This window comes from Neomonachus schauinslandi, chromosome 10, assembly GCF_002201575.2.
Source record: "Neomonachus schauinslandi chromosome 10, ASM220157v2, whole genome shotgun sequence".
In the NCBI taxonomy this organism is placed as follows: Eukaryota; Metazoa; Chordata; class Mammalia; order Carnivora; family Phocidae; genus Neomonachus; species Neomonachus schauinslandi.
Genome location: NC_058412.1, coordinates 115,497,258 through 115,513,230, shown reverse-complemented (window position 1 = coordinate 115,513,230; position 15,973 = coordinate 115,497,258). Strand labels below are relative to the sequence as shown.

The following is a 15,973-nucleotide window of genomic DNA, read 5'->3' as shown; positions in this document are numbered from 1 at the left end:
GGGGGGGGGGGGGGGGGGGGGGGGGGCAATGATAGTGTGACAGGACAGAGCAAAGGGGACAGGAACCACATGCGGAGAGAGACAGATGGACACAAATGGACAAAGAGCCACGGAGAGAGGAAAGAGGGAGGGAGGGAGGGACAGAGGAAGTGGGGGTGGGGAGAGAGCAGAAGTCAGGGGTTACTGGCGGCAGCCCAAGTCACAGACCCCCTCCCACTCTTGTGACCACAGAACTCTTCAGGGACTCCTCCAGTCTCTCGCCCAGTTCTGGAATGGGGACCCTCCTCGGGACAATGAGAGTCTCCCCAGGGAGCCCCACTCTGCACAAAGGAGCACAAAGGACAGTCAGTGGCCCCCTCGGGGCAGGCCCTCAGCTGGGCTGTCTCTCCAACCCCAGCACCAGGCACACAGTAGCCGCTCAATAAACTCTGGATAAACTGAACTCAACCAAAAGAGCCCTGGGCTCCGGGCCCTTCCACCACTGACTCTGAGCAAGGCTCTTCATGCCCCAAGCCTGAACCGCTATCTTCACAGGGATGTTGACAGAATGGATCTACAGGGATAAGACAGGAGGGCACTATTAAAAACACGCAGAGCCGTGATGATGTAAGTCAGGACACCTGGACGCGGGCCCTGGGTCTGCCACACACAAGGCAGTCACTTCACCACACTAGGACTCACCCACAAAGCATGGGACTTAGAGAAATTATCTCTGGGACAGGCTACTCTTACCCTTTTCCCCTTGGAGCAGGAAATGAGATTTCAGAGAATCAGGGACCTAGTACCCAGCCATTCTGTTGGCATAAGCAAAATGCAAGGAGAAGAAAGGAGAAAGAATGGCATGTCTCCATTTTTATATTTAAAAAAACAAAACAAAACCTCAGCAATACCTCTTTGTGTTCATACATCTGTAGTAAAAGATCTGAAAGGATACTGACCAAACTGTTCAGATAGCTTCATAACTGAGAAATGGATAGAGGAAAAAGAGGGCGTTCCATGGGGTGGGCGAAGAAAGGGAACTTCATTTTTTACTTTATATGCTTTGGAATTACTTCTATAATTCTAAATACACACAATCACAAATTGGGTTTTTTTTAAAGGGGGTGCAAAAGCACCTATTCCGGACCCCAGTCAGAGTGGATCCAAATAAATGAATAAATAATAAATAAATAAATAAATAAATAAATAAATAAATAAAGTCTGGGGCTAAAACCAGAGGAACAGGGAAATGGGCAGGAACCCCCACCCTTGAGCCCACAGCCTCCCTCTAAATCCATTATATTAAATGAGAAAGATCCAGACTAAACCTGGCAGGTCCCTTCCCAACCCCATTCACCACAGGAGGCCTCCAGTGAGCAAACAGACAGACGGACACCAGCTCCACCTTGTGCTACGCACATGCTCCAAGCCCTTACCCCCCACTCCCCTGGTCTCCTTCAGTTTCTCTCCCAGCATTCCAGGCGGCATCAGCCCAGCCCCAAGTGAAGGGCACTGGCCAGCAAGCCAAGGACCCTGAGTGCCCCGCTAGGCCACAAAAGAACTGCAGGCCCCTGAACAGGTCACACTTTGTAAGCCAGAGCTCGAGGCACAAATGAAAGGGTTTCTTAGGGCGCCTGGGTGGCTCAGTTGGTTAAGCGACTGCCTTCGGCTCAGGTCATGATCCTGGAGTCCCTGGATCGAGTCCCGCATCGGGCTCCCTGCTCGGCAGGGAGTCTGCTTTGCCCTCTGACCCTATCCCCTCTCATGTGTTCTCTCTCATTCTCTCTCTCTCAAATAAGTAAATAAAATCTTAAAAAAAAAAAAAAAAGAAAGAAAGAAAGGGTTTCTGTTCCTGATGCTGCTATTAAGAAGTAAGATGAGGAGGAAGAGAAGGCCTTGGTCACATGGCCTCACCCCCAGAAATGCTTTCCACTCATGTCATTACCTCGGACTTTATGGTTTGACTTAAAGCCATAGTTAAATAAAGGCTCTCTGTCACTTCCGTGACCCCAGATGCCGACTCTGGGCCAGGACACGAAGCACCAGGAGCAGCTCCAGGGGAGCTCTCGGTCTCGTAGGGTCTGAGGGACACCTGTCTGCCTGGGTCTGTGTCTCTTCAAGGCCTGCACCTGAGGACATCAGCCATTATACTAGAGAAGGTCTATAAGAAGAACCCTTAAAATGAATGCCCACTTAATTTTGCTTTAAAAAAATAAAAAAGGGGGGCGCCTGGGTGGCTCAGTTGTTAAGCGTCTGCCTTCGGCTCAGGTCATGATCCCAGGGTTCTGGGATCGAGCCCCACATCCGGCTCCCTGCTCCGCGGGAAGCCTGCTTCTCCCTCTCCCACTCCCCCTGCTTGTGTTCCCTGTCTCACTGTGTCTCTCTCTGTCAAATAAATAAATAAAATCTTTAAAAAAATAAAAAAATAAAAAATAAAAATTAAAAAAAAATAAAAAAGGATCCACAGACTAATCTGTCGGTGTTCTGCTTCCCACCGCACTTTGCTGCCTCAAGCAAACTTGAACAGAACCAACTGGAAGGAGAAAGTACTCAGGTCCAGGCTGGAAGCCAAAGAGGCGGCCTAAGCCACCAAGGAACTCCACGGCCAGGGCCTGGTGACAGAAACGATGGCTCATCCTTTCTAGAGCGTTCAAAAGGATGACATAAGGGCGCCTGGGTGGCTCAGTCGTTAAGCGTCTGCCTTCGGCTCAGGTCATGGTCCCAGGGTCCTGGAATCGAGTCCCACATCGGGCTCCCTGCTCCACGGGAAGCCTGCTTCTCCCTCTCCCACTCCCCCTGCTTCTGTTCCTGCTCTCGCTATCTCTCTCTCTGTCAAATAAATAAATAAAATCTTTAAAAAAAAAAAAAAGGATGACATAAAAGAAATACCTGAATGAAAAGCTCCATACACAACAGCTTGTACAGACTGACCCTACTTAACACATATGCATGGATACAGAATATTCAACAAAGTATTAATTGTAGTCGTTTCTAGATGGCATGAGTACAGGTTATTTTTTCTTCTGTTTAACTGTCGTTCTCAATTTTTCTACTAGGAGATTTCTTGATTAAAAAAAATGAGAGGTTAAAAAATAAAATCTTCCAATGCACAGGGCTTGGTGTGACAGGATGAGGAGATAAAGTCTGATTAAACTTAAAATGTTTATGAATTTATTTTCTTAAAAGATTTATTTATTCACTGAGAGAGAGCAAGTGCATGCTAGAGTGAGCACGGGGGAGGGGCAGAGAGAGAGGGAGAATCTCTAGCAGACTCACTGCTGAGCTCAGAGCCTGACATGGGGCTCAGTCTCATGACCCCGAGATCATGACCTCAGCCAAAATCAAGAGTTACATGCCTAATTGACTGTGCCACCCAGGCACCCCAAAAAATTTTTATGAATTTAAAAGAAAAATAACATTATTATTATTATTATTATTATTTTAAACCTATGATGAGATCCTTCTTGATTTCACAAGTCCAGGGATAACAGTATGGTTTTCTCTCTAGGCCACCGAAAGCAAGCCAAGAACCTGGCCTTGGGGTCTGCCAGAGCCAGTCAGGTGGGCACAGTTCTGCCTGGGCCCAGGTCAGCAGAGACTGAGGGAGCTGCTGGGCAGCCTGGCCAGATGGGCGCTGCAGGGGCCCCAGGGGAAACACATGCTGGTTCCTTGGAGCTCACTGCAACATGGGAGGATAATGCTCACCCAGAAAATGGTTAAACACCCAGGCAGGATGTGATTTAGATTTGCTGGTGTACGTTTTAGCCTCTAGAAGGTTCTGGGGAGTTGGTGATCAGGAGTACGACCTAGAGTGCCCAAAGAAGGGCTTATAGGGTGGGGGGGGGGGGGGGGGTGGAGTCACTGAGTCACCGTGTGGGCAAATGTCCAGAGACGGGAACAAGTAGGCCCGTGCAGAGGACGGACAGGAGGCCCTGACATCCTGATACCTTAGAACAAGAAGCCTATAAAGGTGAGCTCCAAAGAGCCTGGCAGGTGGAGCAGGTTGGAGAAGGGGAGAAGTGAGTGAACTGGGGGTGGAGCAGACAGCCTTGCAAGAGTCACGTGTTACTCTGCTAGAAAGGGCAAGACTCCCACCGTGGAGTGCTGCTGGGGGCCAGGCCCACGGTCAGGGACTAGACACACCGGCTTCTCGTGGACTCCTCACAGGGGCACCAGGGCAGGGTGGGGGGCAGACCTAGGTCAGTCAGACCCAGACCCAAAGCCGAGCGCCACCAGTGGCTCATTCTGTGACCGTGGGCAAGTGACATCAATGCTCTGAACCGCAGTCACCTCATCTAGAAAATGGAGATACTCCCCCCTCCTTCTGAGGGTGGTGGTAGAGAGTCAGGAAAATAACCTAGAGAGAGCACTTAACATGGCATGTACCCAATACAACAGCGCTGAGAGGGTCTATACTTAAAACAGTCCCGAGGAGCTGCAGCGGGGAGTGGTCTGAGAACCAGGAGTTCAGAAGCGCCAGCCCAGAACGGATGGAGAAGGAGATGCGCCAAGCGCCAGAGCCCAGCAAGGCCAGACTGATGGCATGACCATATGAAAACCCAACGCACAGGATTTGGAGAGAGAAAGGTCAGCCGGAGAAGTGAATGCTGACGGTGCCCACAACAGCGCTGTCAGCCCTGTGTGGCTGAGACCAGTCCAGAAGGCTGTCGGCATCTGATGCTCTTGAGCACGGCAAGCACCGGCTGGCTCCCCTGGCTCCCCTCTCCGGGGGCCCCATGGCTGTCCATCTGGGTGGCCTGCTGCCAGAGAATGTCCTAACCCGGGCGACGCAATATCCACTTGGCCTGACGTTGCACCAACTCATTAAACATGAATCAGCTGGTTTATAAATCAGGCCCTACAGCCAGGGTTAGCATGAATCAGCACCTCTGAATCCAGTACCTTGGCTTTGTTCTTTTTCTCCATCCCCACAGCCACTGCCCACGTCCCAGCCACTGTCAAGCCATGCCCACGTGGCTGCCCGGCCTCCTTTGTGGATTCTCTGTGGCCGCCCGGGCCTCCTAGGGTTTATTCTCTTCAGAACTGCCACATGGATCTTTCCAAAAGTCCAACTGGACGCCACATGGATCTTTCCAAAAGTCCAACTGGATGCTCTCTTTATTTTTTGTAATTCAAGTATAGTTGACACACAATGCTACATTAGTTTCCATTACACAACATAGTGAATGGACAAGTCTACACCTCACTATCTGCACCACCAGTGTAGCGACCATCGGTCACCATACGACACTATACCAGGACCATCGGCTACGTTCCCTATGCTGTCCGTTTTCTCGGATGCCCTCCTTAAAACCTCCAATGACTTACCATCAAAATAAAACAAAAACTCCTTACCAAAGTTAAAGGTCCCTGCTTAGGGCCGTGGCATCAGCTCCCACCATCACTGTGAGCCTGTCTTTGCCCTAATGGTCCCTCCGTGTGGACAGTGGGCTTGTCCCCTCTCTCACCCTTCAGACCTTAATCCATGCACCCCTTGACCCCCTGTCTAAAGTGGGTCTTTCTTCTGGGGCGCCTGAGTGGCTCAGTCAGTTGAGCGTCCAACTCTTGATTTTGGCTCAGGTCGTGATCTCAAGGTCATTACATTGAGCCCTGCATTGGGCTCCACGCTCAGCACAGAGTCTGCTTGAGATTCTCTCTCCCTTCTCCCTCTGCCCCTTCCCCTGCTCATGCGCTCTAAATAAATAAATAAATAAACAAAATCTTTCAAAAAAATAAAAATAAATAAAATGGGTCTTTCCCCTTATTTTTTTTTGGTGACAGCATGCTGGGTTTTGGGTTTGGTTTCGTTTGGTTTTTGCCATTTTAACCATTTTTAAGTGTAACTATTCCATGATGTTAATTACATTCACAACCTTGTGCAACAATAGCCACCTTCTATTTCCAAAATGTTTCATTACCCCAAACAGAAACTCTGTACCCATTATGCAACCATGCTGGGTTTTTTTTTTCCATAGTAACTATCACAAGTGAAACATTTCTTTTTACTTATTTATGTCTATTCCTCTGGAACAGAAATTCCATAAAGACCAAATGTTATCCGTCTCATCTGCCATTATCCCCAGGACTTAGCGCAATTCTTGATAAATACCAACAAAGCTAACACTCGTAGAGTCTGCTATTTGCCCAGCACTGGTCTAAGCACTTTGGGTTGATTAACTCACTTAACTTTCACAATAACCTAGAATAGGTACTTTTATTATCTCTATTTTGTAAAAGAAGGAATTGGAGCACTGAGAAGTTAAGGAACTTGCCTGAGATCATACACTAGTTCATGACAGTGCCAGAATTCAAACCCAGGGGGTCTGGTGTCAGGAGGATGGGTAGATGGACAAATGGACAAACACATGCATGATGGGTGGATAAAACACCAACAAGACAAGTTTTAAGTCCACTCAGCTGGGGACAGAGACCTGGGCTGCATTCACCTTGGGAGCCTTTCTGGCTACCAGCCAACCAGTGTGTCCTGATGACATATCAGACCTTAAGCACTTGACTTTTCCATCCAAACTCCCAATATTATCACCCTTATTTTACTGATGAGACACACAAGCCAAAAGAGGCATGCTGTATACCCAAGGTCATAAGGCTGTGCTAAGTGTCTCTGACTCCAAAGTCCGTCCCGCTACAGGGCATTTCAGCAGCCTGGGAAGGCTGGGGGGTGGGGGTGGGGGGTTGTATTTATTTGTCCAAGGGGTGAGGCTGGCTAAGGAAAAATTTCCCAAGAGTGAAAGGCAAATACACTGGGAAGAACTGAATTCAGAATGGGGACTATTGTGGGGCACTTGGATGGCTCACTCAGGCGTCTGACTCTGGATTTCAGCTCAGGTCAGGATCTCAGGGTTGTGAGGTTATGCCCCAGGTCAGGCTAAAGAATCAGGACCACCATGTCTTGCTTCAGTTCTGTCACCTCCTATCTGATGGGCCTCGGGCAAGTCACTTCCCCCTTTTGAGCATCGGCTTCCTCATCTGCCAAACAGGGATGAGAGCCCCTATCCTACCAGCTCAGAGCAGGGCCATGTAGATAAAGGAAATTACAGAGAATGAAAGAACTCTGAGATACAAAAGTTGAAGTCATATATTTTAGGGAGACGCTTGTGTATACCAGAAGCATGTCTTTGCAAGCATGTGAACAGCAGTGGGACAACATGGGGGCACATACAGCCCTGTGTGTCCACGGTCACGATAATGACTCCCTAGCCAGTAAGGCTCTCTTCTAAATCTTGCACACTGGCAACTTTTACCCAGGCATTCTTGGGAATTCTGAACCAGGGAGGAACTAATGGAAGGAAGGAACAAAGAGAGAGAGAGAAATGGACAGGGTGTGGAAGACACCGAAACACCAAGAGAATGCCAGGCAGCAAGTGAAACTCTTCTGTTTTGAATGATATTTTCAGTAATCACAGTTACCAAGAAAACTCTTCTTTCTTTCCCTGAAACCAGGGGGCACATCTCCCCCATCCCCTTCCAACCACATCTCCTGGGCTGTTAGTCTCCATTCGCACCTCCAGATTCACTCCCTGTTCAAAGAAGCGAGAGGCTGACCCCTGGACTGTCCCTTGGTCTGAGCTCCCTTGCCTGCTGACTTCTGGTTGGGTTTGGCCATTGGGAGACACCGGTTCAAGGGTGGAAGGAGAGACAAGTTGGGAAACGTCTTTCCAATTTCCCTCTCTGTGGTTCTGGGTGGCTGAGCCCCTCTGTGTCAGCTCCTTGCACAGACCCAGCTATCAGTGAGTTCTGGTAACACTGTTCCCTCCCTCTGCCAAAGGGAGAAAACAGCTTCTGTCAACTGTTATTTCGTGGGGTACTCCTGTGGGTTCCCTTAATCCTGCCCACACCTTTATTAACATCTCCTCAGCATAAGCATCTGAGTGGAATTCTGTTTTCTGCCAGAATCGGACTGATACACTAAACAGATATATGAATCAGAGAGGGAGGGTAGGAGAAATCGGGAAAAGGCAGTATCACCTAGTGGTTAGGGACAAACGGGTGACAAGGAGACCGTGAACAAGTCTCTTAACCTCTCTGTGCCTCAGTGTCTTGATCTGTAAAATTCATGATGATCATCTTGCCTATTTCACAGGGTTACTGTGAAAATCAAACCAGATCATGCCCGTAAGGCACTTAACACATGTCAAAACCTACTGTGAGTGCTCAAGAAATATTAGATATCCTCATCGTTAGCATGGGTCTCAAGGCTGAAATGTGAACAATAGCATTCCCTTGGAGAAAGAATTACAGACTTTTCTTTCGGCTTTTTCGGAGGTTCTCCAGGTTTCATCGTTTTTCTACTATGAACATGTATTACTTTTGGAATCAGAAAAGAAAGAGAGAAGAATGAAAAGAAAAACACACAGAGAGAGCGAGCCTATTAAGACTTATTCTTCCCCTCTGGAGATGATGCTACTTCCCATCGGGATTTCCCCAGTACAGAACATTCACTTCCTGGAGCGACGATCTCAGGCTGGATGTGAATGAAATACCCACCCGCCACGAGGGAGGAGGGCGCAGGCTGAGAGAGCCGCCTCTGGGGCCGGGAGCCACCCTCCCGGCCGAGGCCCAGGAGCCCCCAACAGAGGCGGGGAGCTGGGCATGCACTGGTTGGTACCGCTGATCAGCTCTGTACGCGGCAATGGGGAGATGGCGATTTGTCAGAGGCTTGCGGTGCCCAGGGGCACCTCATTAAATAAAACCAAGCAACGTGATGAGGCTGCCACCCACCAGCACTGGCTTCCTGCCCAAAGGTTTCACGTGCCACCACGGAGCCACAGGTTGATGTGCAGTTGTGGGCTGGGGGACCACAGGACATGCCCAGAAGTGCAGAGTAACGGCATCAGAAAGGAGAAATACCTCCCGCTTGGACCACACGGATGACTGCAGAGGCAGCCAGAGGCCTCCCCATAGCGGGGCATCCTCTGAACTCCAGGCAGTGAGCTGGACAAGGGCCACACAGGGCAGGTGGGCTTATTCCCTAGGCCAGCTTGGCTGGCCAAGGTCACGAAGCTAGTCAGTTCAAGTGGAGCCAGAACGAGGACGCAGATCTGCTGGCTGACGGTCCCGTGCTCTTCCCCCTCAATCCTGCTACATCCCACAACCTCCAACTTGCTATCAACCATGTAACCAAAGCTACCGTTGCTCTGGATGTAGAAATAATAACAGCAGTACCAACCCCTCCCACATGTGGGGTGCTTTACAATCTAAAGAATCCTTTTATAATCATCATCTCGCTTGGCCCTCACCGATCAGCAGCTGGTGAGAGGGAACGTGGAACAGCACTTATGAACACAGGCTTTGGACCAGAGTTTGAATCCTGGCTTGAGGACCTTGGGCAAGTTACTTAACCTCACCGAGAGCCAGTTTGAGCATGTAAAATGAGAATAACACCCCCTACGCCTCAAAGGCATTTCGTGAGAGAAAAATGAGAAAATGCATGTGACGCTCCCTCTGACGCCATGTCGCCATACAGAGGACACTCAGTAAGTGGCAACAATGGTTCTCATCAGTAAGGCTGTCACCACCACACAGATGGGCTAAGTGAGGTCCAGAGAAGGCAAAGAACTGGTCCAAGGACACTCAGGGTGTACACAGCAGCATGACCCAGGCAGCAGCTTCTAGCATCCAAAGAGAATTTGGAAGTTTCACAGGTGAACTCCATACTGGATCAGCGACAGAAGGGGTTTCCCTGGGACATCCTCACCCTTGGAGGGTGACAGAGACAGGGTCTCCTCCAAGCAAGCCAGGCCCCTCAGGTCCTTGCCCCCCCTCAGTTCCACTGAGAAGCTGGAACGGGGAGCAGCAGACCTGCAGACCTCCCTGGGGCAACCCTCATGGTCTCAATTTCTGACTCCCTCTTCCATTTCATTTTCTTTCATTGTCCAAACACTATTAGAGTTCATTGTCAGCATTATTTAGAATGGAGTAAAATTAGGAACAACTTTAAATGTCCATCAACAGGGCCCTCAACAGGGCCCTGACCAAATTAACTAAGATTTACCCCTTTAGATTTATTTATTTATTTGAGAGAGAGAAAGCACGCATGCAAGTGAGTGGGGGGAGGGGCAGAGGGAGAGCATCTCAAGCAGACTCCCTGCTGAGCTCAGAGCCTGCCAATGCAGCGCTCCATCTCAGGACCCTGAGATCATGACCTGAGCCCAAACCAAGTCGGACGCTTAACCAACTGAGCCACCCAGGCACCCCAGGATTTACCCCTTTAAAAACAAATTACAGGACTGGGGCACTTGGGCAGCTCAGTCAGTTAAGCGGCTCCCTTCAGCTCAGATCATGATCCCAGGGTCCTGAGATTGAGCTCCATGTGGAGCCCCATGTCCGGCTCCCTGCTCAGCGGGGAGTCTGCTTCTCCCTCTCCCTCTGCCCCTCCCCCTCCGCTTGTGCTCTGTCTCTCGCTTTCTCTCTCTTTCAAATAAATAAAATCTTTAAAAACATAAAAATAAAAATACGGCAAATATAAAGTGTTTTTAAAAGATCTGTTTTGGGGGTGCCTGGGTGGCTCAGTCAGTTAAGCGTCTGCCTTTGGCTCAGGTCATGATCCTAGGGTCCTGGGATGGAGCCCCATGTCAGGCTCCCTGCTCAGTGGGGAGTCTGCTTCTCCCTCTTCCTCTACCCCTCCCCCCGACTTGTTCTCTCTGTCAAATAAATAAAAATCTTAAAAAAAAAAAAAAAAGATCTGTTTTGATCAGTCTTACTGACCTCCCATCAAACCTGCTGTAACTCTGTTTCTGCCTGTTCTCTCCCAATCTGTTATCTATGGTCATACTTAATTCTACACCCCTTCAATCTGAGTGCTCCTAACTTTATGGGTTTTTTTTTTTCCATTTAACATTAATTGTATCAGAAATATTTCCCCATTATTATATCATTATCATCACAGCTAATATGCATGGGTGCTTTACTCTGTGCCAGTTATGGTGCTAAGAGTTTTACATGCCCGAAATCACTTAATCTTGACAACAACCCTAAAAGCAGATTCTTGGACTGGCCACATTACTGATGGGGTAAGTTTGGCTTAAAAGATCAATTTGCCAAAGCCTGGCAGCTCAGGACAGAAAGTAGACTTAAGCCCTGGTCTGTGTAGGTCCCAAGCCCTTGGCTAGGAACCCCTCCACCCTACCCCCGGCCCCTGCACAGCTACTCAGTGATGAGTAAGCATGTGGCAGGTAGGGATGAGGAGACCAGGTCATGGGTCTTACAGCCAGGGTGACCTTGGACAAGCCAACTCCCCTCTGCTTTGTTCCTTCAATCAATTCTTTCACCAGACAAGCATTTGCAAATCATTGAGCTATACGCTGAGAATAGAACAATGAATAAAACATGAACCCTGCCCTCAAGGAGATTAGAACCTAACCTGAATCTCTCTTCGTGCACTGGGAAGAATCTAACCCCTGTCCCAGCTTGGTCACGCAGACATGAAATGAATAAAGGATTCAAAGGAGTTTCTCAAGTGCACAGCTCCATACGCTGCAAAGAATAAGTATTTCTGTGGCTGTTCACGGCTGTATATTATTTTAACCACTGGATGTTCCAAAACGCTCTCAATCATCTTCTTATTGTTGGGCACTTAGTCCCAATTTACTGCTATTATACAGGAAGCTCTGATGCGGATTCATCCAAAGGAAATTATTCAAAAGAAAAAAAAAAAAAGCCAGATGCACAAAAAGATGCCAGGCAACCTTCAGAATGACTGAAGGGAGACAGTCCTTCATCTTAAGCTCATGAGGCCCCAAACCAAATTCATGACCCCTGCGGCCTGCCCCCCTCCACCGGCTCAGTCCCCCACCGCATGAGAGGATATCTTAGTGTACTGTCAACCTTCCTCCCTCCCCTGCCCTCCAAGTCCATGGGGCTGACGTTTCTCCTGCAAGGCTGCAGCCCCTCCCTTCCTTGTGGTTCTTGCAGTTGCCAAAGGGACCTTCCCAAACACTTCTGTCAGGCCCCAGTGCATGCATGCCCCGTGCAGACCTACCAAGGCTCCCGGAGCCTCCAGGCTCCTGTCAAGCGGAAATACCTTAGCCTGACATTTGAGAGAGACTGAAGGGAGAGAGCAGTCATGTTTCCTGAGGCCCTGGGATGTGCCGGCACTGCGCTAGGCCCTTTACGTAACTACCACCACACGTGGTCTCCACAAGACAGGTGTGCTTATCCCTACTTTACAGATGAAGAAACTGAGGCTCAGGCCAGCTAAATGATGGGCCCGAGGGCACGTGGCTGGTACACAGTGGAGCTGTGACTAGAGCTTAGGCCTGGTGGATTCCAGAGCCTTGCCAAAGACCCACACCCAAACCGGCTTTCTGAGTCACCTCCCAGTGCACCCAGCCCCCTGCTCTACCTGCCCCAAGCGTACCGGACTACCCACTCTTCTTCAAAGGCATCCCTACTTCCTTCCCCTCTGACCTGGGGGAGTGGGGACCCTTCCCTCACAGCCACTGAAATTCTACTTGGCCTTTGGTGCCCAGCGCAAAGGCTCCTGGAAGCCTTCCCTTATCACCAAAATAGGAATCCATGCTTAGCATATGAACAGCTCGCTCTTTACTCTCTCTGCGTCCTGCCTGTGCCTCTCCAGCTAGACTCTGAGCCCCTTGAAGAGAGGGATGTTTCCTCAGAGGCAACACGGGGCCTGCAGGAGGTGTACCCAGAGAATATTTTTCAAATTGCACAAAACCGAGTAGGACCTCTGAGAAGACACTGTAGGCTGCCGGCATGGCCATCGGGAACGTGGCTCTGGCCCACAGCGCCCAGATTGAAATCAGGGCTCCCCCATGACCTAGCCATGTGACCCTGAGCAACTATCTTTCCCTCGCCTGTAAGCCTCAGTTCCCTCAATCTGTAAAATGGGAAGAAGCATTCCTACCTCACCAGGTTTGTGAAGATGGTATGAGTTTATGGGTAAGCCCTTGGAACAGTGCCTGGCATGTAGTAGGTGCTCAGTAAATGCTGGCATTACTATTCTTATCCCCAAGACTCCCGCCCACACAGGAAGCAGTGCCAGCCCTCTCCCACCCGCCCCTATCCACCGAGATTCAGGTCCCCTCCCTATAAGGGCCTCCTCCTTCCAGTCCCAACTGGTACCCTGCATTCCCACCCTTGTGTTTTCAGGTTATTAGGGTCCTATCAAATGCGGCAGGGGTAGGCCTGGGTGAGCAGGGGTGCTAACCAGTCTTCCCTGAGAGCCAGTGGGGGCAGGGAGCCCAGAGCAGCCCCACTTCTAGGGGATCTTGGCCAGGAAGCAGAAGGCCAAGGCGACCCCTCTCTCAGGGCTCCTTGCTAGTACCCCTCTGCCCCATCCCTCTGGACCACAGGAGCACCTGGGCCAGTCTCGCCAGACCCAACACAGACCTCTCCACCCGGACCAGCCCTGGCATACCGGTTGTGGCTCTGCTGGACCCCAACCTGGTACTCCCAGACACCGCCTCAGGCATAACGTCATGCTAGAGAGGGGGGCTCTGCACACAGACAGCCCCAAGCTTTCCAGCGGTGTAACCGCAGGCAGGTGACACAACCTCTCTGAGCTGCAGTTTCTCACTTGTACAACGTGACTAATGCCTGACAGGGTTGCTGCGAGATAATGCAAATCACTGGCGCACAGTAAGTGCTTAATAAATGCCATCATCCCAATTGTGTAATCACTGATATTACTCCAGGTAGAGATTATTATCCCCTTTTAATCAATGGGGACACAGAAGCCCAGAGAGGCTCACAGAGGGGTCCATGTCAGAGCTAACACAGCCAGTCCAGTCAAGAGACCCTATCTACTTTCTCGGGAGGCTCAGGCCCAGAATATCTCCGGGCATCCAGCATCCTCTTGGCTCCATATACTCCCAAGGTCAAGGGCTACCGGCTGCCCCTTGCCTCAGCCCTGGCCCACTATCTGTGCAGCAGCCTGACCTTTCCTCCTCACCTTTTAGGGGCACAAGCTGGGAGGCCAATGTGAGACACCCCCCCCAAGGGTAGCCTCAGGCTCCAGGCTATAATGCCCAGCCCCTGTCAGAGACCCATGGAGGGTACAGCTACACCAATGGGCAAGCAGGCATTTGGGCGGCAAGAACCTCAAACCAAGGGATAGAAGACCTGGGTGCATTAGTGCTGGCCCTCCCACTCAGCTGCTATGTGACCTTGGACAAGTCATTCTTCCTCTCTAGGCCTCATTCAAGCTTTCAATATTTACTAAGTGAGGACTTCGGGGCCAAGCATCGTTCTCATGCAGGTTCTATGAAATCTCCCTGAAGCTCCCAGAGCTGAGCCCCGGGAACTGTCACATGGCCCAGGAAAGGCATTCATAGTAACAGTGCCCCCTGCACTGATCTCCAGGACCGCCCTGAGGTACCCCTCACGGGACCATGCTCTGAGTGCCACAAAGACTGTGCGTGGGGCTGCCAGGAGGGCATGACCTCAGGCTGGCCAGGAGAAGCCAGCTTCCTCCCTGCACAGAGCTGGCAGCGCCTCTCTGGGCCACAGTGGCTCAGAGAGGAGACTGGCACAGGCTGCCTCTGCCGCAGGCTCCATCTGGAGGAATGGGTGGGCGGGCGGCCACACAGCCGCCTCTATTCTCCACACCCTTGTCCAGGTCAGGCAGCACTGTCGTCCAGGAGCTTCTGGGGGCACCATTCCCGTCCCCAGCTCTCAACCTGGCCCAACGGCTGCTAATTCTGGAAGACTCCTAATGCTGGGAGGTCGGGGAGAGTTGGAGCAGCCGGACCCCACACAGCCCTCTTACACTCCCACCTTTGCAGAGGAGGTGATATGCAGATCCAGAAGTGAAGGCAGGATCACGTGGTAGTGCCTCTCCCCCACCAATGCATTCTCAGAGGTGGGGCGGGGGGAGGTAGCAAGGACCGTGGCTGGCGGCAAACAAGGAGACCAGTATCTTCAGAACTCCTTCCTAGTCCTTGTCCAGCCCCTCAAGGTCCCCATGGACCATCCTGGGGCCGTAGCTCTGCCAGGCAGTGGCCTCAGCACCTGGTAAGTTACCCTGGTGGCTACAGTCACTTCCCCCCACCCCATGCCTGTCTCCAAGACCCCAGCTTCTGGATCCTCGGACATTCCCAAGCATGAAGGTGCCAGACACAACTGGAACCCACAAATCCTCTCCCTCTATCTAATTGGGGGACAGCCTCTGGCCAGAACAATAGAAAACCAGAACCCCAGAGGCCCCAGGACTATTATCCATCCACACAGCTTTGGGTGACTTGGAGGGGCGATGCCATGGGAAGTGAGGCCAGGGTGGGAAAAGGTCTATAACCAGAGGGTGAAGGAGAGGACAGGAGCTGCCCAGCACCCCAGTCTGCAACCAAGAGACTGGCCTGCAGCATCTGAAGCTTGGACGCAGAGATCCAGGAAGCCCCTGGCCTCCACAGAGGCAGCAGGAATGGTCTCAAAGAAACAGAGTGGCCCAGCCAGGGAGCCCAGCACCCAGCAACCGCTCTTCCCAGCAGTAACCAGCAGCCCACAGCCTGCCCACCTCTCTCTCCAGGCCTCGGGGAGGCTGCAGACCTGGGAGGCAGGGAGGAACAGCACAGATCTCCCCCCCACACTGGCCAGGGAGCCAACAGCTTGCAAACTCAGTTCCTCCCGGTCTCGCCCCCAGTCCTCCCCAGGGCTGCAGGCTGGGCCTACACGTACTGAGTCCCCAGCCCCCCGTGCCACCTGGCCCCCCTCCACGTGCCTACCTGAGCCCGGGGGTCCCCATCTCGGGCAGGCTGGGCGAGGGGGGGCGGGGCGCTCCGACGGCTCCTGCGGGGCCGGAGGCCGCGGGGCGGGGCGGGCGCGCGGGGCCGCGGCGGGCTCTGCGGAGCAGCCTGTTCCGCGACACCCCCGCCCGCTGATGGATGCCGACTGCAGCAGCGGCGGCGGCGGCGGCGGCTCGGCGTGCGCCGGGCGCTGGGCACCGTGCCCACAGCCCCGGGCCTGGCGCCCGACGCGCGGCCAGCCCCCGCCCCCGCCCGGCCTCCCTGCCCAGCCCATG

The 15,973-nt window shown here is 51.7% G+C and overlaps 1 protein-coding gene across 2 annotated transcripts in view; it reads right to left on the bottom strand.

Annotated features, from left to right (window-relative positions):
- The window catches only part of EPB41L1 (erythrocyte membrane protein band 4.1 like 1), a 104,537-nt gene that overhangs the window by 53,030 nt on the left and 35,534 nt on the right, over window positions 1–15,973 (bottom strand). The gene's annotated exons all lie outside the window — the stretch shown is intronic.